This window comes from Chionomys nivalis, chromosome 20, assembly GCF_950005125.1.
Source record: "Chionomys nivalis chromosome 20, mChiNiv1.1, whole genome shotgun sequence".
NCBI lineage: Eukaryota > Metazoa > Chordata > Mammalia > Rodentia > Cricetidae > Chionomys > Chionomys nivalis.
Window position 1 is genome coordinate 7,779,150 of NC_080105.1, and position 25,874 is coordinate 7,805,023.

The window sequence follows — 25,874 nt, forward strand, 5'->3', positions numbered from 1 at the left end:
TTCTTTTTTTTTTTTTTTTTTTTTTTGGTTTTTTTCGAGACAGGGTTTCTCTGTGGCTTTGGAGCCTGTCCTGGAACTAGCTCCGTAGACCTGGCTGGTCTCGAACTCACAGAGATCCGCCTGCCTCGGCCTCCCGAGTGCTGGGATTAAAGGCGTGCACCACCATCGCCCGGCCTAGAGCATGCTTTCTTAGTGAGAGTATCATGGTATGCACACTAAATTTCTACTTTCTTATTATTATTCATAAAATTCTATGAATCAGGGCACTGAGTTTAATAAAGAAAAAAAAGAGTAAAAGAGATGTGGTCTTGGTATGTAGTACAGGCTGGCATCAAATTCCCAAATTCCCTGCCTCAGTCTCTGGAATGGTGGGGTTCCCACAGTAAGTCATTGTGCCTGGCATGATAGAAATTTCTCTTTAACCTTTCACTCAATGGACCTCACATTACAATTCCATCAAACTGCTTGGATTTTGCACGTGTAGTATTTATACACTTCATTTTCTCTTTGTTCATTTTCTCACTGTATGGCTTCTGTGTCCTTGCTTCATTGTTTATCTATCTAGGAAACTCTTCAGTTCCAGTATAACTTTGTCTTTTTTCTGAAAATCACACAACTCTTCCACCTAGCAGTCACACTCCACGCTTTTCTCAATAAAACTGATAAAATAGCATCTACCATTGTGTTATTGATTACTTCTCATTTCCTTCTGAGTACAGCCTTACACAGAGACTGTGTACGGACTTCACTTTCTATCATTATATTTTCCATCTTTAACAATCCATAAATTCTCATGTAATGAGAAGTCTCCCAGCATTCTGTTCTGTCCACTCCACCTATCTAAGCTGCTGTCCTATCAAAGGGCCAAGGCAGTTTTTTTGTTATTAACCAATGACCTTCCTCCATCATAGAGTGAAATACAGGTTCACTCTGGGAAGACTGTGTATCAGTTAAAATCTTAGTATAGACAACAATGCAGATAACACTGTTTAAACTCTGTTCTTTAATTTGACCACTTATTAAAAGGGGCTGAGAAAGAAATCTATTCCCCCATGAGACTGCTTTAGTGAGAACTACGTTACTTCCCTAAAATCACTTTTAAAGTGGTCAGGTGCTGAATGCTTACTAGAGACACAGGATATAAACAGGGTGTATGTCTACGCACAGCCATACTATATTTACCTTTGTGTACACTGTATTTTGGGAAAACTCACACCACAGTCGGTAATCTTTGCTCCTATCATTAATTGCTCTCTAAATTATAATTTTTATTTTGTGGATAATGGAAAAGCAAGATTACTTAAAACCTGCATACACATATAAAAATGGTGCCTGCATCTTCTTTCCTGAGAGGATATAAATGTGTATAATGCATTATTGTATCTATTAGATAGATATTTACCTGTGTATGCAGAAGTTCTAAAAACTTAAGGGTAGAGAACATGTGGGCTGACTTAAAGTTCTGATGAGCACGAAGCAGGAAGTCTGGGATTACTTGGACTCTCAGGGAATTCAGATCTTGTAAAAATAGCCAAAACACTGGGTATTCTGTTGTGATGCTTTTTATACTTACTTCGAAGTATTATAAACTTTCCTGTGTACTATATTAAATTCAAATATCTATATTTCTCATGTATTTTGTATTGACAAAATCCACATGTGACTGAACAAAGGAAAATAATCTAAGAAGCCAACCCAGAAAGAGTTATGTTTTAAATTTGAAATATTTTCTTAAATACGCTGCACTTAGTAGTAGTTTCTATATTTGTATAATAAGCTCTCCATATACAGAGTGTGGTCTTGAATCTTAATTAAATTTTCAGGAATTCAGTTTAGGAAATGCAACCAGAATGATATATTTTCATCTCAATCCGTGGAGAGAAAATTATTTACTCAGAAGGAGTATCAAGATTCTTGAGAAAGAAATAAGGGTCAGAGTGCTCTGGTGTAAATATCCTATCTGCCTCTCACCTGTTACATTTTCTTGACCTTAATTTTGGAATCACTGGTTCCTTGTAAGCACTACATGTTGTAATCTTCCCCATCTTTCTAGTTAAGCAATTTTAAGTGGTTTTATACCAATAATCAGCTCTATTTTATACATAGGCCTTCAGTGTTATAATGTGTGCCTTAAGAACTGGTAAGGTCTGGAGGTTCACTTGGCAACTAACTATATGCAAGAGATGGTGCACGAGATGAGAGGATTTTGATATCTTACAGTCTTGGTTTTGCATGATACACTACACATCTCAGAGCCCCAAGTCAAGCTCACTATACGTTGTTCTGCTTTGTGAATGATACAGGTGAAAAACATCATTTCCCAGAGTCAGAAGGTTAGAAAAGTTCATTGGTGGATTCGGTTCCTTGTCTGATCTTATAAGCTATGACACACTGTAAGATACTGTTTCTGAAACAGTGCATTGTCTGCAGGTAGAAACTGTCAGGAAGGGAAAGAATTTCTGTAGATTGAGCAGGAAAAGATAATTAGGATGCTTACTCCCATTTTCCCGGTTTTACCACATTCACTCACCAAGGACCACTTACCCAACTGAATTACACTTTAGGTCAACCCAGTAGAAAGAGTAGGATCGCTTGATTAGATTACAATGTACCATATAACTTGCGTATCACAGTGACAAAATGAATTCTAATTTACCAGGAAACAAGTGATTAATAGCAATAGAAAGCTGTTTTCTGAGGTGGATGCTGAAGTCTGCACAAACTATAAAAGTCTTAACAGAAGCAGACAGTAAGTAATTAGAATAAAAATAACAGGAAAATGTTTTGAGTATTAATTATCCTTTTATATACTTTAATTCACCCTCCACAGGCCCGGCTTGATAAATTAACTGTGCCACCTACCTCCAGTCACAGTACTTGAAGAGATAATTAAGTAGTTTCTGCTTCTGATAAGCTACTCCAGACTTTCTCTTCATCCTTTCCTTACTGCATACAGGGGACACACACAATCTCCATCCTCATCTCTACATTGTTTTGAAAAGCTTTTGTTATCATAAAAAACCATGCCTGATGTCAACAAGATTGTGTCTCAGGAGAGAGGACCATGTCCTTCAAGGCAATGTCCCAGTATCACAGATGCACACACACACACAAAAAAAAAACCCCACAAACACACACATTACTACTCATAGAACACTTCTTCTTTTCTGGAAAACAATGAGATCTATGCATATTATACTAAAGTTCTTCTGTGTTCCGAGTCATTTCCATTTTACTCTCCCCAGGAGACTCACACTCTCTTCTCACTGGTGAGTTTCAGGAGTCACTGCATTGACCTCCTGAGAGTCCTTATGTATAGGCCATAGCTCTGGGCAGAGCAGCCTCACTCTGCAGCAGCCCTTTCTCCTGAGAAATAGTTCTATCAAAAACATCTGAATCACCTCATCCACAAGGAGGATGTCCCAGTAGCCTAACCATCTTTCCACTGCATCAGCTTTGCCACAGGCAAAAATTGGGAGCATGGGGGTTGGGACGCGATGAGGGCAAGGGGAGAGGGGGAGAAAGAAGGGAGAAGGGGAGGACTGGGGAGAGCTTGGGAGAGTGGGATGATTGAGATGGAGGAAGGGCAGATATGGGAGCAGGGAAAAAGATATCTTAATTAAGGGAGCCATTTTAGGGTCGGCAAGATACTTGACTCTAGAAGGGTTCCCAGTCCCAGATGTCCAAGGGGATATCCCCAGCTAGGTCCTTGGGCAGAAGAGGAGGGGTGCCTGAACTGGCCTTATCCCATAGCCAAACTAATTAATATCTTGAATATCACCATAGAACCTTCGTCCAGCGATGGATGGAGATAGAGACAGAGATCCACATTGGAGCACTGGACTGAACTCCCAAGGTCCAGTTGAAGAGCAGAAAGTGGGAGAAGATGAGCAAGAAAGTCAGGACCGTGATGGGTTCATTCACCCACTGAGATGAGACCCACTCATTTGCACATTCAGGAATCCATGAAAACACTAAACTGAAAAGCTATATTATATGCACAGAGGACCTGGCGCAGACCCGAGTAGGTTCTGTGCTTGCTGCCACAGTCTGCGTTCATATAAGCTTTGCTCAGTTGGTTCAGAGCCTTCTTCTCTTCGTGTCCTGCATCTCCTCTGACTTTTCCTCTTTTTGCCTCCTCTTCCTCTGGGTTCTCTGATCTCTGAGAGGAGAGTTTGACGAATATTTTCCATGTAGAGCTCTGTGTTCCAAGGTTTTTCTCTCTGTGAAACGTCTGTCCGTGTGTCTCTGAATTTGTTTCCATCACTGCAGCAGGGAAGCTTCTATGATGATGACTGAATAAGGAAGGCTCTGATCTATGAGTGTGGCAGAATATCTTCGAGGGTCATTTCGTTCTTACTTTTATTTTTGCTTTTGAGCATTAGCATTTTTATCCTAATCCCTGGTTCCTGGACACTCAAGCAATGCCGCATAATCAAACCATACATTGGATAATTACTCCCACAATGCACTGCATTGTGCCACTGTTGAGCCTTAGTATATCGTATAGGCAGGATAACAAAGTTTTGTGGCTGGGCTGGTATATCCATTTCTCATTTGGTAGCCTGTAGAATACTTCCTGTACCAAAGATATTAGATCATGGGGGTGAAAGTTCTACATAGGCACCAGCTAGATGTCTCCAGTCCAATGAGTTGTGTGGGAATTGTACTCTATATACATGATGTGAATTTTTTTAGCTTGAGATTTTGTGGGATTCCCAAAAGCTGGAGATGGGGTGTCTCTGACACTTTTGCCTTCTTTTGGAACTCTTTTTCCTCTGCTGGGTTGTCCTAACCAGCCTTAATATGAGGGTTTGGATCTAGAAATAAAGCATCTTTTTATATACTGTTCAACTGATATTACTGGGAGGCCTGCTCTTTTCTTAAGAGAAGCTCAGGAGCCATGGGTCTCGGGGAGAAGAAGAGGGGGATGTTGGGAAGAGTGGATGCTGTGGTCAGAAAGTATTTTATGAGAGAAGAATAAATAAAAAGAAAATCAGATGTATCCCTAGTTACCTACTTGTTATTGCTATGTCCCTCAAATTTGCCCACTCACTTACAAATTCATTGATGGATTAGTTAACTGATAAGGTAAGTGCATCATATTCTGTCACCTCTCAATGATGCTGCAAGGTTGGAACTAAGCCTTCAGCACAGGAGCCTTTGGGACATTTTAAAAGAGAAACCATAATAGGAACAGGTAAACATGAAGGGCTAACTTTATGCCATAACCAGCTCTCATAATTAAGTGGTTAAGAAGGTATCCCTAATAGATAGATTCCTCCTTTTTGAGAGACTATAGAGAATCAGTAGGAGAAGGATGCTCACGAGTCCACAATTGTACTATTAAGGATGTGGAATGTTAGTATAATGACTATACTTTACTCACTATATTTTTTAAATTTTAGTTTTGAGATTACAATATAATTATAAGAATTTTCCCTCTTTTTCCTCCTTCCAAGTCATCCCATACACTCCTTCCTGCTCTCCTTCAAATACATGGTCTTTTCTTTTACTAATTGTTATTGGATGCACATATGCATATACATTTCTGAATATAATCTGTTGGGTACATATAATGCTACCTATGTGTGTTTTGTTTTGTTTTGTTTTGCTGACTGGCACTGGACAACAAATTCGTATGCTCTTCCCTGGGGAAACAATTTCTTCAGCTCCTAGATTTTCTAGTTGCCTATAGTTCTTTGTGTAGCGTTGAGAACTCATGGGCTTTGCCTTTTTCGGTTTGGCATGTCCGTTGGTATATGCCCTGTATTCTTGACCACAATACTTCACTTTTGTTTTTATGTAATCAGTAATTGAGGGACTGTGATTTTAAACTTAAGTATCAGAAAAAGAATACTTTCTATTCTTTAGTGTCTGAAGTTTTCAGATCTTCATTTTCAGAACATGCCTTCACCATGAATGGCACAGTGGATTAGTGACCACCCAGTTGTCAGGAGAGTCTTCTAGCACTGTTACTGTGCAGTCAATGTCTCTCTAGATGAAGTGGGCTCAGAAAGCACTTGCTGGACTGCAGTTGCTAAACCTCTAAATTACTGCTGAAGATTGGAAAGCTTTGATGTAAATATATAAAAAGGGAGAGTAGAGGAATAAGGATAGGAGTTACGTAACAAGAGATATCAACTGTACCAATGTCTATGAACAGTGTAAAAGGAGCTGATATTGACTCAGGTTCACTGAGGCTGCTCTTGTTTTGGTAAATCTGGTCAAATGGATGCTTGACATTATATGCAGTTTTATCTTGGAAGAGTGCAACATGCAGTTTGACTTTTGAATGTTTATGACACAATGGAACTCTAGTAAAGTCCTAGTATCTGTAACTGCTAGACACTTTCATTTTAAGTGATCTATGATCAGATACTAGAGTATAACCAATGGCATAAGAAATATAATTAGCTTTTGCACCTAATTCTTGGCAGAGAGCTCATAAAACTTTTTGAATATACCTAGTAATAGGAGTGTCTTTTGTAATTCACAAGGAAACCCCTTTGCTCACATCAGAAATTATGGCAATGGGATGATCTCAGGTGAGTTCCTCTACATAGCTTCAGTGTGAGAATGCTCGATAGAAGGAAACTCATGATAAATGTTTGCAATTTTCATTGGAATTGGAAAGTAGACTGGGTATGTCTGCCAAAATTCTAAACAATTAATTTTACGAATTTCTTGTTTTGTACACTTGTCAGATGATGTGCTCAGAAAGGCACAAAATACACAATACCCACTTTCCAAAGCCTGACTTTTCTTGTATTTTTCATTTGGCTATTCTTTCATAATTACCCAGTAAATATTACAATAATAATGATATACTTAACTTTGATATAATTTAAAACTTTTCACTAAAGCTCATCAAAAGACATATAAAGGAAAGACACAGTATAGATGAAAAATATCTGCAATCTCCATCTCTGCAGACGGTACATCCAAATAACCAAACAACTTTGTCAACTCCCCTTGTTCCCTTTCTGCCCTTTTGTTTTTTCTCCCTTTATCTCACATGTGTCCCACTACACTTTTCCACTTCCTCAAAAATCTTTTCTTTCTGTTCCTGTAGTCCTCTTTCTTGTTTGATGACCTATACCAACACCCATACACATGTATACACCTGCAAAACATTAAAAGCTAGAACTCACATATGAGGGCAAAATGAAATATTTATTTTTCTAAGTCTCAGTTATCTTGCTTAATATAATAATTTCTATATTCATCCATTTATACAAATTTTAAAATTTTGTTTTTCTTTGTAGTTGAATGAAATTTTATAAGATATATGTATTACATTTTCCTTATTCATTATCTGTTGCTGGATACTTAGACTGATTCCAATTTCACCCTATTTCCACCCTATTATAAATATGAATGTACAAGTATCATGGTGGTAGGATTCAAGTCCTTTGAGTATATGCTTGAAATTCTAGCGATAGCAATAAGACAACATAAGGGGATTAAAGGGATTCAAATTGGAAAGGAAGAAGTTAAACTTTCATTATTTGCAGACAATATGATAGTGTACATAAGCGACCCCAAAAACTCCGCCAAAGAACTCCTACAGCTGATAAATACCTTTAGTAGCGTGGCAGGATACAAGATCAACTCCAAAAAATCAGTTGCCCTCCTAACACAAAGGATAAGGAAGCAGAGAGGGAAATCAGAGAAGCATCACCCTTCACGATAGCCACAAATAGCATAAAATATCTTGGGGTAACTCTAACCAAGGAAGTGAAGGATCTATTTGACAAGAACTTTAAGTCTTTGAAGAAAGAAACTGAGGAGGATACCAGAAAATGGGAGGATCTCCCTTGCTCTTGGATTGGGAGGATCAACATAGTCAAAATGGCAATTCTACCAAGGGCAATTTATAGATTCAATGCAATCCCCATTAAAATCCCATCAAAATTCTTCACAGATCTTGAGAGGACATTATTCAACTTTATATGGAAAAACAAAAAACCCAGGATACCCAAAACAATCTTATACAATAAAGGAGCTTCGGGAGGCATTACCATCCCTGACTTCAAACTCTATTACAGAGCTTCAGTATTGATTTTTTTCTTTTTTTTTTTTATTTATTTATTTATTTATTTTTATTCTTTTTTAATTAAAATTTCCACCTGCTCCCCGTTTCCCATTTCCCTCCCCTCCTCCCAAATATTGCCCTCCCCCCACTTCCCTCCCCCTATCCCGACTCCTCTTCTCCTCCCCCCACTCCATTCCCCCTCCCTCTCGATACTGAAGAGCAGTCCAAATTCCCTGCCCTGCGGGAAGACCAAGGTCCTTCTATCTACGTCCAGAAAGGTGAGCGTCCAAACAGGCTAAGCTCCCACAAAGCCAGTTCATGAATTAGGATCGAAACCTAGTGCCATTGTCCTTGGCTTCTCATCAGTCTTCATTGACCGCCATGCTCAGAGAGTCCGGAATCAACCCATGCTTATTCAGTCCCAGACCAGCTGGCCTTGGTGGGCTCCCAATAAATCAGTTCCACTGTCACAGTGGGTGGGTGCATCCCTCGTGGTCCTGAATTTATGCTCATGTTCTACCTCCTTCTGCTCCTCATTTGGACCTTAAGAGCTCAGACCGTTGCTCCAAGTTGAGACTCTGTCTCTACCTCGATCCATCGCCAGATGAAGGTTCTAAGGTGATATGCAAGATATTCATCAGTATAGGATAGGGTCATTTCAGGTTCCCTCTCCTTAGTTGCCCAAGGTACCAGCTGGGGACATATTCCTGGACACCTGCGAACCCCTCAAGAGTCAAGTCTCTTGCCAACCCTAAGATGGCTCCCTTAGATAGGATATATACTTCGCTGCTCCCGTATCCATCCTTCCTATATCCCAACCATCCCAAATCCCGAGCTCCTCCCATCCTCCCCTTCTCATATTTCTCATCCCATTTCCCCTTTGCCCCATGCCACCTCACCCGCAAGTTCCCAGTTTATGCCCTGGAATCTTGTCTACTTCCCCCTCTCCATGTGGATGACTATATGATTTTCTTTGGGTTCACTTTCTTATTTAGCTTCTATAGGATCACACATTATATGCTTAATGTCTTTTATTTTATGGCTAGAAACCGATTATGAGTGAGTACATCCCATGTTCCTCTTTTTGTGTCTGGGATACCTCACTCAGGATAGTGTTTTCTATTTCCATCCATTTGCACGCAAAATTCGAGAAGTCATTGTTTTTTACTGCTGAGTAGTACTCTAATATGTATATATTCCACACTTTCTTCATCCATTCCTCCATTGAAGGGCATCTAGGTTGTTTCCAGGTTTTGGCTATTACAAACAATGCTGCTATGAACATAGTTGAACATATACTTTTGTCATTTGATGTGGCATCTCTTGGGTATATTCCCAATAGTGGTATTACTGGATCTTGGGGTAGGTTGATCCCAAATTTCCTGAGAAATCGCCACACTGATTTCCAAAGTGGTTGCACAAGTTTGCATTCCCACCAGCAATGAATGAGTGTGCCTCTTTCTCCACAACCTCTCCAGCAAAGGCTATCATTGGTGTTTTTGATTTTAGCCATTCTTACAGGTGTAAGATGGTATCTCAAAGTTGTTTTAATTTGCATTTCCCTTATCGCTAAGGAGGTTGAGCATGACCTTAGGTGTCTTTTGGCCATTTGAATTTCTTCTGTTGAGAATTCTCTGTTCAGATCAGTGCCCCATTTTTTATTGGGTTCATTAGCATTTTAAAGTTTAGTTTCTTGAGTTCTTTATATATTTTGGTGATCAGACCTTTGTCTGTTGCAGGGTTGGTGAAGATCTTCTCCCAGTCAGTGGGTTGCCTTTTTGTCTTAGTGACAGTGTCCTTTGCTTTACAGAAGCTACTCAGTTTCAGGAGGTCCCATTTATTCAATGTTGCCCTTAATGTCTGTGCTGCTGGGGATAAACGTAGGAAGTGATCTCCTGTACCCATATGTTGTAGAGTACTTCCAACTTTTTCTTCTATCAGGTTCAGTGTGTTCAGACTAATATTGAGGTCTTTAATCCATTTGGACTTGAGTTTTGTGCATGGTGATAGATATGGATCTATTTTCATTCTTCTACACGTTGACAACCAGTTCTGCCAGCACCATTTGTTGAAGATGCTCTCTTTTTTCCATTGAATACTTTTAGCTCCTTTATCAAAAATTAGGTGTTCATAAGTTTGTGGGTTAAAATCTGGGTCTTCTACTCGGTTCCATTGGTCGACTTCTCTGTTTTTATGCCAATACCAAACTGTTTTCAATACTGAGGCTCTGTAATAGAGTTTGAAGTCAGGGATGGTAATGCCTCCAGACGATCCTTTATTATATAAGATTGTTTTGGCTATCCTGGGTTTTTTGTTTCTCCATATAAAGTTGATTATTGTCCTCTCAAGATCTGTGAAGAATTTTGATGGGATTTTGATGGGGATTGCATTGAATCTATAAATTGCCCTTGGTAGAATTGCCATTTTTACTATGTTGATCCTCCCTATCCAAGAGCAAGGGAGATCCTTCCATTTTCTGGTATCCTCCTCAATTTCTTTCTTCATTGACTTAAAGTTCTTGTCAAATAGATCCTTTACTTCCTTGGTTAGGGTTACCCCAAGATATTTTATGCTATTTGTGGCTATCGTGAAGGGTGATGCTTCTCTGATTTCCATCTCTGCTTCCTTATCCTTTGTGTATAGGAGGGCAACTGATTTTTTGGAATTGATCTTGTATCCTGCAACGCTACTAAAGGTGTTTATCAGCTGAAGGAGTTCTTTGCTGGAGTTTTTGGGGTCGCTTATGTACACTATCATATCGTCTGCAAATAATGAAAGTTTAACTTCTTCCTTTCCTTTTTGAATCCCTTTGATCCCCTTATGTTGTCTTATTGCTATTGCTAGAATTTCAAGCACTATATTAAAGAGGTATGGAGAGAGTGGACAACCTTGTCGTGTTCCTGATTTTAGTGGAATAGCTTTGAGTTTCTCTCCATTTAATTTGATGTTAGTTGACGGCTTGCTATAAATAGCTTTTATTATAGTTAGGAACGACTCTTGTATTCCTAATCTCTCTAAGACCTTTATCATAAAGGGATGTTGAATTTTGTCAAATGCTTCTTCAGCATCTAATGAAATGATCATATGGTTTTTTCTTTCATTTTATTTATATGATGGATTACATTGATAGATTTTCGTATGTTGAACCAGCCCTGCATCTCTGGGATGAAGCCTACTTGATCATAATGGATAATTTTTCTGATGTGTTCTTGGATTCGGTTTGCCAGTATTTTATTGAGTATTTTTGTGTCGATGTTCATGAGTGAGATTGGCCTGTAGTTCTCTTTCTTGGTTGTGTCTTTGTGTGGTTTTGTTATCAGAGTAACTTCAGCTTCATAAAAGGAATTTGGCAATGACTTCTCTGTTTCAATATTGTGAAATACATTAAGGAGTATAGGTATTAGGTCTTCTTGGAAGTTCTGGTAGAATTCTGCATTGAAGCCATCTGGACCTGTGCTTTTTTTGGTGGGGAGGTTTTTTATAACAACTTCTAATTCTTCGTGACTAACAGGCCTATTTAGATTGTTCACCTGGTCCTGGTTTAACTTTGGTATATGGTACTTATTTAAAAAAGTGTCCATTTCTATAACATTTTCCAATTTTGTGGCATACAGATTTTTGTAGTAAGATCTAATGATTCTCTGAATTTCCTCTGAGTCTGTGGTTATGTCTTTCTTTTCGTTTCTGATTTTGTTAATTTGCGTATTCTCTCTCCGCCGTTTGATAAGTTTGGATAGGGGTTTATCAATCTTATTGATTTTCTCCATGAACCAGCTTTTTGTTTCATTGATTCTTTGGATTGTTTTCTGTGTTTCTATTTTGTTGATTTCAGCCCTCAATTTGATTATTTCCAGTCTTCTACTTCTCCTAGGTGAGTCTGCTTCTTTTTTTTCTAAAGCTTTCAGGTGGGCTATTAAGTCTCCAATGTGTGCTTTCTCCGTTTTCTTTAAGTGGGCACTTAATGCTATGAATTTTCCTCTTAGCACTGCTTTCATAGTGTCCCATAGGTTTGAGTATGTTGAGTCTTCGTTTTCATTGAATTCAAGAAAGACTTTAATTTCTTTCTTTATTTCTTCCTTGATCCAGGTGAGGTTCAGTAGTTGACTGTCCAGTTTCCATGAGTTCATAGGCTTTCTGGGGATAGCATTGTTGTTGAATTCTAACTTTAATCCATGGTGATCTGATAAGACACAGGTGGTTAGCGATATTTTTTTGTAACTGTGTAAGTTTGCTTTGTTACCGAGTATGTGGTCTATTTTCGAGAAGGTTCCATGAGCTGCAGAGAAGAAGGTATATTCTTTCCTATTTGGGTGGAATGTTCTATAGATGTCTGTTAAGTCCATTTGATTCATTACCTCCCTTAATCCTCTTATTTCTCTGTTAGGTTTCTGTTTGATTGACCTGTCCATTGGTGAGAGAGGAGTGTTGAAATCTCCTACTATTAGTGTGTGTGGTTTGATGACTGCCTTGAGTTTTAGTAACGTTTCTTTTACATAAGTGGGTGCTTTTATATTAGGGGCATATATATTCAGGATTGAGATTTCATCCTGGTGAATTGTTCCTGTTATGAGTAAAAAATGTCCATCTCCATCTCTTTTGATTGATTTTAGTTTGAAGTCAACTTTCTTAGAAATTAGTATGGCCACACCTGCTTGTTTCTTAGGTCCGTTTGCTTGATAAACCTTTTCCCAGCCCTTTACTCTGAGTAGATGTCTGTCTTTGTGGTTGAGGTGTGTTTCTTGTAAGCAGCAGAATGTTGGATCCTGTTTTCGTATCCAATCTCTTAGCCTGTGCCTCTTTATAGGTGAGTTGAGTCCATTGATATTAAGTGATATTAATGACCAGTGGTTGTTAACTCCGGTCATTTTTCCTTTCTTTCTTTCTTTCCTTTGGTAGTAGAGTTTGTGTGTTTCCCTTCTTCAAGTTGTGCTGGTGAAGGGTCTTTAGATGTCTGAGTTATTGTGGGCATTGTTGGACTCCTTGGTTTGTGATTTTCCTTCAATTACTTTCTGAAGGGCTGGATTTGTGGCTACGTATTGTTTAAATTTGTTTTTATCCTGGAAAACTTTGTTTTCTCCATTTATAGTGAACGAAAGCTTGGCTGGGTATAGTAGTCTGGGCTTGCATCCATGGTCTCGTAGTTTCTGCAGTATATCTATCCAGGACCTTCTGGCTTTCATGGTTTCCATAGAGAAATCAGGTGTAAGTCTGATAGGTTTACCTTTATAGGTAACTTGACCTTTTTCCTTTGCAGCTCTTAATATTCTTTCTTTATTCTGTATGTTTTGTGTTTTGATTATTATATGACGAGGAGATGTTTTTTTTTTTTGATCCAGTCGATTTGGTGTTCTGTATGCTTCTTGGACCTTCAAAGGAATATCTTTCTTAAGGTTGGGAAAGTTTTCTTCTATAATTTTATTAAATATATTTTCTGGACCATTGAGCTATACTTCTTCTCCTTCTTCTATCCCTATTATTCTTAGGTTTGGTCTTTTTATTGTGTCCCAGATTTCCTGAATGTTTTGTGATGAGAATTTGTTGGTTATGCTGTTTTCTTTGATGAGAGTGTTTATTTTCTCTATGTTATCTTCAGTGTCTGAGATTCTTTCTTCTATCTCTTGTAATCTGTTGGTGGTACTTGTCTCTGTAGTTCCTGTTCGTTTATTCAAATATTCCATCTCCATCCTTCCCTCGGTTTGTGTTTTCTTTATTACTTCCACTTCATTCTTCAAGTCTTGAACCGTTTCCTTACCTGTTTGATTACTTTTTCTTGTTGCTCTTGGTTTTCTTGGGTATCTTTGAGATATTTATTCATTTCCTCTACCTTTTTGTTTGTAATCTCTAATTGGTTGTGGCAGTTTTTCACCTCCTGTTTAAGGTCCTCTATTATTTTCATAAAATTCACTTTTGAGTCGAATTCTTCTAATTCTTCTGTATTAGGGTTTAGACTTCTCATTTCGGGATTCCTGGATCCTGGTGATGTCACGTTGCCTTTCAAGTTGTTGGGGGAATTCTTGCATTGGCGCCTGCCCATCTTTTCCTTCAAATGGACCCAGGAGAGGCCTGATGTCTTGGACCAGTCTTTGCTGTGACTAACTCTCTAGGTGTATCTCCTCAGTGTAGGGGCAGGAACCGTTCCCTTCCAGGTGAACTCCTCAACACCAAAACATGGATGCGTGGTATTCCAATGACCCGCGTAAAGAAGGCCGAATGCAAGGGGTCGGGCGGGGTCCAGTAGAACACAGGCGACACTGCAGTACAAGCTGGAGGTGCCTGCGCTCCCTTTCAGGGGGGTTGCTGAGGCCTGCCCGCTGCTCTGGTTGGGTAGCCTTAGTGTAGGGGCGTTTGTGCTCTCTGCCGGGACCGTCCGCCCCAGGATAGTACACACTCACCCGTCCCGATGAAACTTCTCGGCACCTATACAGGAACTCCTGGATGCCCCAATAAGCCAGGGACTAATGGAAGTAGGGCGCAGGCAGAGCAGGTCCAGCAGATCACAGCAGAGACTGCAGCCCCAGCAGCAGGGGCCCGCTTTCCCTGGCGGGGACCTTGAGGCCTGCCCTCTGGTCAGGGACTCACTGCTCTGGGTTGGTAGCCTTAGTGAAATGGCAGGAAACTGTTCGACAGCTAAGGACCTTGCAGACAAGTGAGCTTCAGTATTGATAACAGCTTGGTATTGGCATGAAAACAGAGAAGTCAATCAATGGAACCGAGTAGAAGACACTGATATTAACCCACAAACATATGAACACCTGATTTTTGATAAAGGAGCTAAAAGTATTCAATGGAAAAAAGAGAGCATCTTCAACAAATGGTGCTGGCAGAACTGACTGTCAACCTGTAGAAGAATGAAAACAAATCCATATCTATCGCCATGCACAAAACTCAAGTCCATATGGATTAAAGACCTCAATATTAGTCTGAACACACTGAACCTGATAGAAGAAAAAGTGGGAAGTACTCTACAACATATGAGTACAGGAGATCACTTCCTACGTACATCCCCAGCAGCACAGACATTAAGGACAACATTGAATAAGTGAGACCTCCTGAAACTGAGAAGCTTCTGTAAAGCAAGGGACACTGTCACTAAGACAAAAAGGCAACCCACCGACTGGGAGAAGATCTTCACCAACTCTGCAACAAACAAAGTTCTGATCTTCCAAATATATAAAGAACTCAAGAAACTAGACTTTAAAATGCTAATTAACCCAATTAAAAATGGGGCACTGAACTGAACAGAGAATTCTCAACAGAAGAAATTCAAATGGCCAAAAGACACTTAAGGTCATGCTCAACCTCCTTAGCGATAAGGGAATTTCAAATTAAAACAAATTTGAGATACCATCTTACACCTGTCAGAATGGCTAAAATCTAAAACACCAATGATAGCCTTTGCTGGAGAGGTGTGGAGTAAGGAGCACACTCATGGATTTCTGGTGGGAATGCAAACTTGTGCAACCACTTTGGAAATCAGTGTGGCGATTTCTCAGGAAATTTGGGATCAACCTACTCAAAGATCTAGTAATACCACTCTTGGGAATATACCCAAGAGATACCCTATTATATGACAAAAGTATTTTTTCATCTATGTTCATAGCAGCATTGTTTGTAATAGCCAGAACCTGGAAACAACCTAGATGCCCTTCAATGGAGGAATGGATGAAGAAAGTGTGGAATATATACATATTAGAGTACTACTCAGTGGTAAAAAACAATGACTTCTCGAATTTTGCATGCAAAAAGATGGAAATAGAAAACACTACCCTGAGTGAGGTAATCCAGACCCAAAAAGAAGATCATGGTATGTACTCACTCATAATTGGTTTCTAGCCATATATAAAGGACATTGAGCATATAATTTGTGATCCTAGAGAAGCTAAATAAGAAAGTGAATCCAAAGAAAATCGTATAGTCATCCGCCTGGATAGAGGAAGTAGACAAGATTGCCGGGCAAAAACTGGGAACTTGAGGGTGAGGTGGCATGGGGCTAGGGGGAAATGGGGTAGAAATTTGAGAAGGGGAGGATGGGAGTAGCTTGGGGGATTGGGATGGTTGGAATATAGGAAGGGTGGATATGGGAGCAGCGAAATATATATCCTAACTAAGGGAGCCATCTTAGGATTGGCAAGAGACTTGACTCTAGAGGGGCTCGCAGGTGTCCAGGGCGATGTCCCCAGCTGGTACCTTCGGTAACTGAGGAGAGGGAACCTGAAATGACCCTATCCTATACTGATGAATATCTTGCATATCACCTTAGAACCTTCATCTGGCGATAGATCGAGATAGAGACAGACTCAATTTGGAGCAATGGTCTGCGCTCTTAAGGTCCAAATGAGGAGCAGAAGGAGGGAGAACATGAACAAGGAAGTCGGAACCAAGAGGGGTCACCCACCCACTGTGACAGTGGAACTCATCTATTGGGAGCCCACCAAGGCCAGGTAGACTGGGACTGAATAAGCATGGGTTGAAACTGGACTCTGTGAACATGGCAGACAATGAAGGCTGATGAGAAGCCAAGGACAATGGCACTAGGTTTTGATCCGAATACATGAACTGGCTTTAGGGGAGCTTAGCCTGTTTGGAAGCTCACCTTCCTGGACCTAGATAGAAGTGGGAGGACCTTGGTCTTCCCACAGGGCACAGAATTTGGACTGCTCTTCAGTATCAAGAGGGATGCGGAATGGAGTGGGAGGAGGAGAAGAGGAGTGGGGATAGGGGGTGGGGAGTGGGGAAAGGGGGCAATATGTGGGAGAAGGGGGAGGGAAATGGGAAATGGGGAGCATGTGGAAATTTTAATTAAAAAAGAATAAAAATAAATAATTAAAAAAATATAATAAATCATATAAATATTTAAAATATTAAAAAAAATAACAATGCATGAAAAAAGGACACAGTTGAAGGAGAACTGGGATGTGTGGTATATAGGAGAGTTGGAGGTATGAAAGTAAAGGCACAAATGTTATAATTTGTAGAGAGTCAAAAGGTTCACATGTTTACAGATAGAACTGGGGAAACTAGGAATGTTAATCACACAAAATTGTCAATCCAATGAATATTTGTATACTCTGTTTTCTATTCTGACAGGTGGGCTGGTAGTGGATAATAGTCAACACATATTTTCCTTGTGTTATCTGTGGCCAGGCCATACTAAACTCCCAGAAGCAACAGTGGACATACTTAATATTCAAAGTGTCAAAATACAGTCAAAATGGTTCATACTGATTCATGCCTTGGGAAACTGTGAGAGAGTCTCAGGAAGAAAAAAAAAGAGGTATTTTAGCTCAAGTTTTGTTTTTTTTTTTTGTTTTGTGGCATGTTCTTGTATGTCACTTTTCTGTTTCTTGCAACAAATGCTTGTATTCAATTCATAAGACATTATTATTGTCTTGAACATAGCTATAGAACCCAATCTGGTTAAAGGATGGGCTGAATGTTGTCCTCGCTGTATCTACAATCTTGAGACAACCCAGGGTCAAATTCTAAAAGATTTAGTCATGTTTCTTTTACAAATATGGGTTCTCTTGTATTTGGGACATAGGTATTTAGGACTGAGATTTCACCTTGATGAATTGGTCCTGTTATGAGAATAAAATGTCCTCCTCCATCTCTTCTGATTGGTATTAGTTTGAAATCTATTTTGTTAGATATTGGTGGAGGTATATCAGCTTGTTTCTTAGGTGCACTTGATTGGAAAATCTTTTCCCAAACCTTTAGACTGAGGTAATGTCTGTCTTTGACGTTGAAGTGTGTTTCTTGTATACAGAAGTATGGATCTTGCTTTCATATGCATTCTCTTAGCCTGGGTCTTTGCACGGGTGAATTGAGTCCACTGATATTAAGAGATATTAATGAAGAGTGTCTGAAATTACTGTTATTTTTCTTTTCTTTTTCTTTTTCTTTTTTTAAAAACAACTTTGAGATACCATCTTACACCTGTCAGAATGGTTAAAATCAAAAACACCAATGATAGCCTTTGCTGGAGAGGTTGTGGAGAAAGGGGCACACTCATTCATTGCAGGTGGGAATGCAAACTTGTGCAACCACTTTGGAAATCAGTGTGGCGATTTCTCAGGAAATTTGGGATCAACCTACCCCAAGATCCAGTAATACCACTATTGGGAATATACCCAAGAGATGCCACATCAAATGACAAAAGTATATGTTCAACTATGTTCATAGCAGCATTGTTTGTAATAGCCAAAACCTGGAAACAACCTAGATGCCCTTCAATGGAGGAATAGATGAAGAAAGTGTGGAATATATACATATTAGAGTACTACTCAGCAGTAAAAAACAATGACTTCTCGAATTTTGCGTGCAAATGGATGGAAATAGAAAACACTATCCTGAGTGAGATATCCCAGACCCAAAAAGAGGAACATGGTATGTACTCACTCATAATTGGTTTCTAGCCATAAATAAAGGACATTGAGCATATAATTTGTGATCCTATAGAAGCTAAATAAGAAAGTGAACCCAAAGAAAATCGTATAGTCATCCGCCTGGAGAGGGGAAGTAGACAAGATTGCCAGGCAAAAACTGTTATTTTTCTATAGTAGTGCTTGTGTGTTTCCCTTGTTTGGGGTTTGCTGGTATGTGGTTATCTGTTGCCTGTGTTTTTATAGGTCGTTAGCTTCCTTGGATGGAGTTTTCCTTCCAGTTTTACATGGAGGGCTGGATTTGTGGATCGGTATTGTTGAAATCTGGTTTTGTCATAGAATATCTTGTTTTCTCCACCAATGTTCATTTAAATCTTTGTGGGGTAGTGTAGTAGTAGCCTGGGCTTGCATCCATGGTCACTTAGTGTCTGCATCACATCTGTCCAGAATCTTCTGCCTTTCAGAGTTTCCATTGAGAAATCAGGTGTAACTATGATAGGTCTCACTTTTTATGTTACTTGGCCTCTTTTCTCAGTAGCTCTTAATTTTCTTTATTCTCTATGTTTTGAATTTTGATTATTATATGGCAAGGGGACTTATTTTTTGGTCCAGTCTACTTGATGTTCTTTAAGGTTCTTTTTCCTTCATAGAAATATCCTTCTTTACTTTTCCTCTATGATTTTATTGAATATATTTTCTGTGCCTTTGAGTTTGAGTTCTTCTCCTTCTATCTATTATGCTTAAGTTTGGTCTTTTCATGGTGTCCCAGATTTCATGAATGTTTGGGGTTAGGATTTTATTGGATTTAACAATCTCTTTGACCAATGAATCTATTTCCGCCATAGTATCTTCCACACCTGAGACTCTCTCTTCCATCTCTTGTACTCTGTTGGTTAGGCTCCCAACTGTAGTTCCCATTTGTTTACCCAGGTTTTCCATATACAGAATTCCCACTGTTTGTGTTTCCTTTATTGTCTCTGTTTCAGTTTTCAAGTCTTGAGCTGTTTGAACTGTTTGTTTCAGCTGTTTGATTCTTCTTTTCTTTGTTTCCCTGGGATACTTTAAGAGATTTATTGATTTCTTCCATTTTTGTTTGTCTTTTCCTCCATTTCTTTAAGAGAAATTTTCATTTCCTCTTTAAACACCTCTATCATCCCTCATAAATTTATATTTTAAAATTATTTTCTTCTGCTTCTTCTGGGTTAGGGTGATCAAGTCTTCCTGGCATATGACCACAGGGTTCTGGTGTTACCATGTTGCTTTTTCCCTTGTTGAATGAATTCTTGCATTGGGATCTACTCATCTTTTCTTCTAATTGGTGCTATCAGTGTCTTTGCCTGTTGGTCCAATCCTAACAGTTGCTGTTTACATCTTTTTAAATTGTTCTAGGTCTGTTCTGTACTGTTGCTATTTTTGTCTCGGGGAATTGCTGAGATTTCTCTTGGCCTGCACACTTGGTTCAACCTCTTGGTTCACTCTCTTGGTCCATTCTGTGAAGCTGCAGTTTGTGTTTCAGAGTTTCTCTCTTGGTCCTCTCTGTGTAATTGCAGCCTGTGATCCAGAGTTCCTTTGAGGTTGTGGGGTGGAGGGGAGGATAGGAATTTGGAGGGGGGTGGAGTGGGACTCATAGCTTACAGGGCCTTATCGGTAGTATGGGGGTGTTGGAGTAGCCAACCTGCAGGGAGCTTGCCTGCTGACTGGCTAGAGAGCTGAGCAGTTGGGGAAAAGACCCGGGCTTTTGCCCTAGTAGGGAGGGCCTATATTAGGGGGCCCCACTGTTGGGGTGATCACTCACATCTTGGTCCTCTCTATGTAGTTGCAGCCTGTGTTTCAGAGTTCCTCAGAGTTTGTGGGTAATAGCAGACTTTTTCCTGTTCAGGTTGTCAATGGACAACTGTTTTGGGTTCACCAAAGGCTGATTTGATAATCATACATTTACTCTACATTATTATTATCCTGAGTATACCTGCACAAATAAAGACAGACAAAGCTCCAGCATATATCTTTAAGAAAATGAAGCAGGTTTTTGCTAATTATATAAAGTATATTACAGGTATATCACATAATCCAGGTAAGGCAGTTATAGAAAGATCAAATCAATCTATAAAGGATATATTAAACAAAGAGAAAGAGATAATAAAGATCCCCAGAAATAAATTACACAATGTTTTATTAACCTTGACTTTTCTTAGCTAATCAGAAAGGAACAATCACTGCAGAGAGAAATTTGATAATAATAATAATAAAAACTTCTGAATTAAATGACCTGGTGTGTTTCAAGGATATGTTGACCTCAGAATGGTGGTACCTCTTCCACACTGGGACCAAACACAATCAGTTCTGTGGAAAGAAACAACTTTATTCTAGCTGTGTGCGACCTTGACTTGGGTAAAGTCCCTGTCACATACAAGTAACTGTGTGATTTTGAAAATGTGACTATCTGGTGGTCAATTTTATTTTCTCTACTTTGCAATAAATCTGCAATATCCTGTCACCTCACAGCCACAGTCAAGTGGGTTTTCTGTGTCAGGTAAGATATTGTGAGGCTAGGTCAGGCGAGAAGAGGTGAGAAGAGCCAAGGTGAGACAGAACAAAAACTGTGGGATGGTAGGTGTGCAGCTCTGGCCACAAGGCCCTCCCTCTGTCCCTCAAGAGCAGACAGACCGTGGAGACCTGATCACTGCACTTGTCCTGTGCTGAGCTGCAAGTCTGTGGCGTGTAGAACCCAGTGTTCAGATGCTCCACAATGTTTATCCTGCTAGAGACACCTCAGACCTTTCCCACCAAAGTCACATCCCACCAGAAAGTGACAACCACCAAATAGAGCCACAGCCAATACATCCAATCATAAATGGTGTGTGAGGTTTTAGTCTGCCTCTGATGCATTCTGGTCCAATGAGCATCCAGTCAGAGACACTTAACCACTCAGACTTGACCTTGTTCTTCCTGTCTGTGATACTGAGCACGTTCAGGCTAGGAAGTGCTAAGGAACTGCTGAGGCCTTGTGGAGGAAGAGGCCGGTGGAGTTCCACAAGGTGAGAGCAGCCACAGATTAGCGAGGCCGGGCTCAGCATCTGTCTGGGGTAGGCCCCACATGTGGAAGACCCCAATCTCCTCACAATCGGGGCCTTAGCCCAGCTCCAGTGAGGGCTGGGGCAGTCTTCTCAGAGCCTACTGATTCCTCACAGCCCAAGTTCTCGTGAGGCTTAGATGCCTGCTGTGAAGAGTCAGGATGACAGGATGCCATTCTGAAAGGACAGCATTATTACATTAGTATTTCATCCAAGTTTTAAATTCATAAGCCTAGCTTTGTCCATATTTCCTTACTTCATCTTAGCACCTGTGGGATCTGCAATGCCCACTTTCTCATTGCCTACTTGAGTAACTTTAATAGTCTTTCATTTTTCTTTGCTAGTGTGCCTAGAGATTTATCAGTGTTATTTAGATATGTATCTTTCTCTTGCTTCTTGTCATGTTTATTTTCAATTTATTAAGTTTAAAAAATTGATTAATGGCTTCTTATTCACTTTCCTTTTAGTATTTATATAAAAATTTATGTCACAAATTGTAAATCTACTTTATCCAAGCCCTTGGGAGACATGAGTTTTAGAACAGTGTGGGCTACACAGGGAGTTCTGGATACCATGGGCCATGTTATGGCATGAGATCTTATTGTGGGAGATACAAACAAAATCCGAATGTATTCACTTTCATATAAAATCATTTAATTTTTATTTTTCTAATTATTGTTTAACTTTATTCCATAAAGTTTATTTGTGTGCACCTGCTCGTTTCCCTGTTGTACTCCCTCCATCTAAAATATTTGCCCTCACAGTTCTGCAAAATTTTTCATTCTTTCCTATTTTTTCTAGATTCCATTTATGAAAGAAGATATGTGTTATTTGTATTTTGGAGAGTTGTCTATGTCTTTGACTTGTTATAGATGATTGGAACAACTTTCTTGAGAATTACGTAATTTTTTTCTATAATTTTATTTGTTGATTATCTTGCATGATTTATGCATATAATGTTTTCTTTATCCATGCATATATTGGTGTTTATCTAATCTTATTCCCTGAATCATTTGTTATAGGAAGTGCAATGATAAGAATTACACTCAAACTCACACACACACACACACACACACATATGTGATTCAGTATAGTGAACTCCCCTGGAAAGTATGCACATCCAGGAGTGATACAGCTGGTAGGTCTATGTTAAATTTTCAGCCACAGCTATTATTATAGCATCCACAGTAACTAAGATATTTTATTTTACAATGATCATAGCATATGTGTTCTTTTTTCCTCACTTCCTATGCAGCATTTAGAAAAATTTAGATTTGGTAAAAAATGTAATCATTAAAGAGACACTCAGAGCTGAAATTATGGGCACTCCAAATATTATTATACGTTGTGAGAAATGGGTCTTGGGACTCAAGAAAATGACAACACAATCTAGAGTATTTGTGTCAGGCTGTAAGTCCTGTTGAAATTTATTCTTATGCAGATTGTTACCACGGTCAGAATTTGACCTTGTATTACTACATGCTTGGGTATCTCAAAGTGGTCCACTTGGTAAGCAGCATGTACTTGTGTGTAACTAGGGTAACTTTACACACATATTTGTATTCCATATGTTTGTTGGCATTTGAGACACTGTCTCAGATATGCCGATTATGAGAAATTGTTTTCAGCATGTAGAAAATGAAACTCTGCTCTTGAACTTCTACCATACACAAACTGCACCAAATGTGTCATGGATGTCAAAATGAGACGTGATTCCCTAAAAATGCCAAAGAATACAGTAGAGAAAATCTTCCAAGTTTTAAGCATAGGAAAGGGTTTTCTGAGTAGGACTCTTGTCTATTCAGTAAATGAGACAAAAACAATCAACAAATAGGATCATATGAAATTAAAACTTTTTATTTTGGTATAATAAAATATCATTTAAATGGGGATTACACAATATGAGAAAATCACTGGTGCAATGGTGACTTGAGAGTTATTGTGTATTTAACTTTCTGCTGATCTGGTGAGGCCTGCACTCTAGGTAGGAATTAGTACCTGGCACTGCGTCCATGGTCAAAAGAGCATGGCTGGATGAGGCATAGAGTCCTTTAAGATGACGTTAATGTTGTTACTTTGTGTGACAAGAGTAACTGCTTCGTAACTATTTCTGATTCTATGGATAGACGTCTTCAGCTGTCAGGCTTGGTCAGAGGCTCTTATTTATGGAGTGCATAGCAGCAAATGCACAACCTCATAATTTCAAAATGTTGAAATGTCCATGAATGTTCATTCTTAATTAGGACCTGTAGACCAACCATTCCCCTAGACAGGGGAAACGTCATGGAAATGGGTCTGAATGTCCTGCCTGAGAGTGAGGAGGACTGCTGTGACATGCTGTCTTAAGGCATGACCCAGCCACTGCTCACTCACATGAGCTGTAATCACCTGCAGCTTCAGGTGACCATGTTCAGAACTGACCGTTAACCTATCTGTCCTGAACCGGACAGCTGGAGGAGACAGCCTGCTGGTGGAAGAAAAAGCCTCCTAAGCTTTTGTCTTAGTACAGAAAATAAAAAGGAAACTTGAAGACAGCCATTTGTTTTACTTATCAGTTCCCCCTTTCTTTATCTGACATCCAGGGAAGACTGTGTAATTCCTATTTCCTCAAATTAATGAGTTTATTGAGATTAATACAGGAGTATAGGTACGGGATTACTTACAGGAATATGAATAACAAATGTGTGGTATCACAAAGGCTCCCATTAGAATGGGGGACTCAGGAAAACTAGAACCATGAACATGTCTGCATGACTTGTTTGCAACTGACTGAGACGGAGGTTCTCATTTCTTCAGTTCTAACTTAAAACCTATGTAAGCTTGGGAGCAGAAGGGCCTTATTATTCTTTTAAGTTCCAGCTTTCCCAGCCATAATTTAAATGCTGAGTCTTATGAACTTCCTAACTCTTTCCTTAGAACTTTCTGAGACTTAAGGAAATACTTCCACCCAGGGAAGAGCACACCTGTTGTAATCCCATATCAAATAATGAGTCCAGAAAGCTTACATTTAGGACTGTAAAACTACATGTATACATGTATATGCACGTAACAACAATGAAGGAAAAGAGAGGCCATACATGAGAAACAGCAAGGGAGAGTGTAGGGAGGTTTTGGAAAGATTAAAGAGAAGAGGAAATAATGTAATTATAATCTCAAAAATAACAGAAAATATTTATGTCAAAAAGGAAGTTTTTACATAATATTTCATCCTTTCCTTAAAACATTAGTTGGTTCCACAAGATCACAGTCTACCATGGAGCTCTGCAAAGGCACTAAAGCTGCACACCAGTGCTGAAGTTCCTGGTGAAGCAAACTTTATTGTTCACCTCCTCTGTAAGCACAGCTCCAGCATGGTGAGTGACTCGGCCATAAAGCACTGCTTCTCTCGTACATAGTTTTTTCAGCAAAACCTATCATTCACCATCTCCAGTCTGTGATATTTGTGAGAGCTGTGTTTGTGATAACCAAACATCCTAGTGCTTCCTTTGAGCCAGTCCCTCAGAAACGATTTCATGAATATTTCATTAGATTATGTATCCTTTTTGTCATGAAGGTTTTTTTTTTATCTTTCTAAATTTTTATTTTATAGCAATTGTCATAGCTAGAGATGTAAATAACACATTTAAAAACCTCCCCAGGGCCAAAGGATGCCAGAGTATTTACAAAGACATGGGGTAGGGGAGGCAAGACAGGAGCGTGAGGCTCAAGGCCTTGGGTTCAACCCAGGCCCTGCCCCAGACTTGGACAGATGCCAACCACCAGCACTGTGTTGTGGGCTCAGGGAGCATCACACAGCCTGGGGCCCTCTAGTCACAGGATCTGGTGGGAGACCTCTAGCTAACTGAAGGCCCCACTTCCTATCCAGGAAGCTCCCCTACACCCCACAAGCCAGTTCAAGGGGCCCCTGGGAAGCACCAAAGGACAGGGGCAGTGTGAGGGACACACAGGCTGGGACAGGTGTCAATGGATGATCTGGCCTGCTCTGGGGTGAGACAGAGACACACACATACGTGTGCGTACATGAACAAACCATACCTTCACAGAAAAACTGCAAAGGGGGAGGTTTCTCCTGTGGGTTTTGTCTTCTAAGTCTCCATGTCTACGATGTTATTTTTTTGCTATTATTATTATTATTTTGTTTCTTCAACAGTGACAAACTGAGGTAAACATCTGTAACCAACACCTTTCCTAAGGGGCAAAGGGTCCCAACCCAACAGACAGAGACAGTACCAGTGGTGGCAGCAAGAGCGGAGCCTGACCCAGCCTGAGTCCGGTTCAGGGTCAGGCTGGTTGCTGCCTCTGAAGGATAGGGCTGGGCTACATACCTAATGTCTCTTCTGAGGACTACCAGATACTACAAGGGAGAGGCCTCCCACACAGGAT

At 39.7% G+C, this 25,874-nt stretch overlaps 1 pseudogene; it reads right to left on the bottom strand.

Annotated features, from left to right (window-relative positions):
* LOC130862662 (non-receptor tyrosine-protein kinase TNK1-like) overlaps positions 1–25,874 on the bottom strand; it is a 618,047-nt pseudogene that overhangs the window by 377,216 nt on the left and 214,957 nt on the right.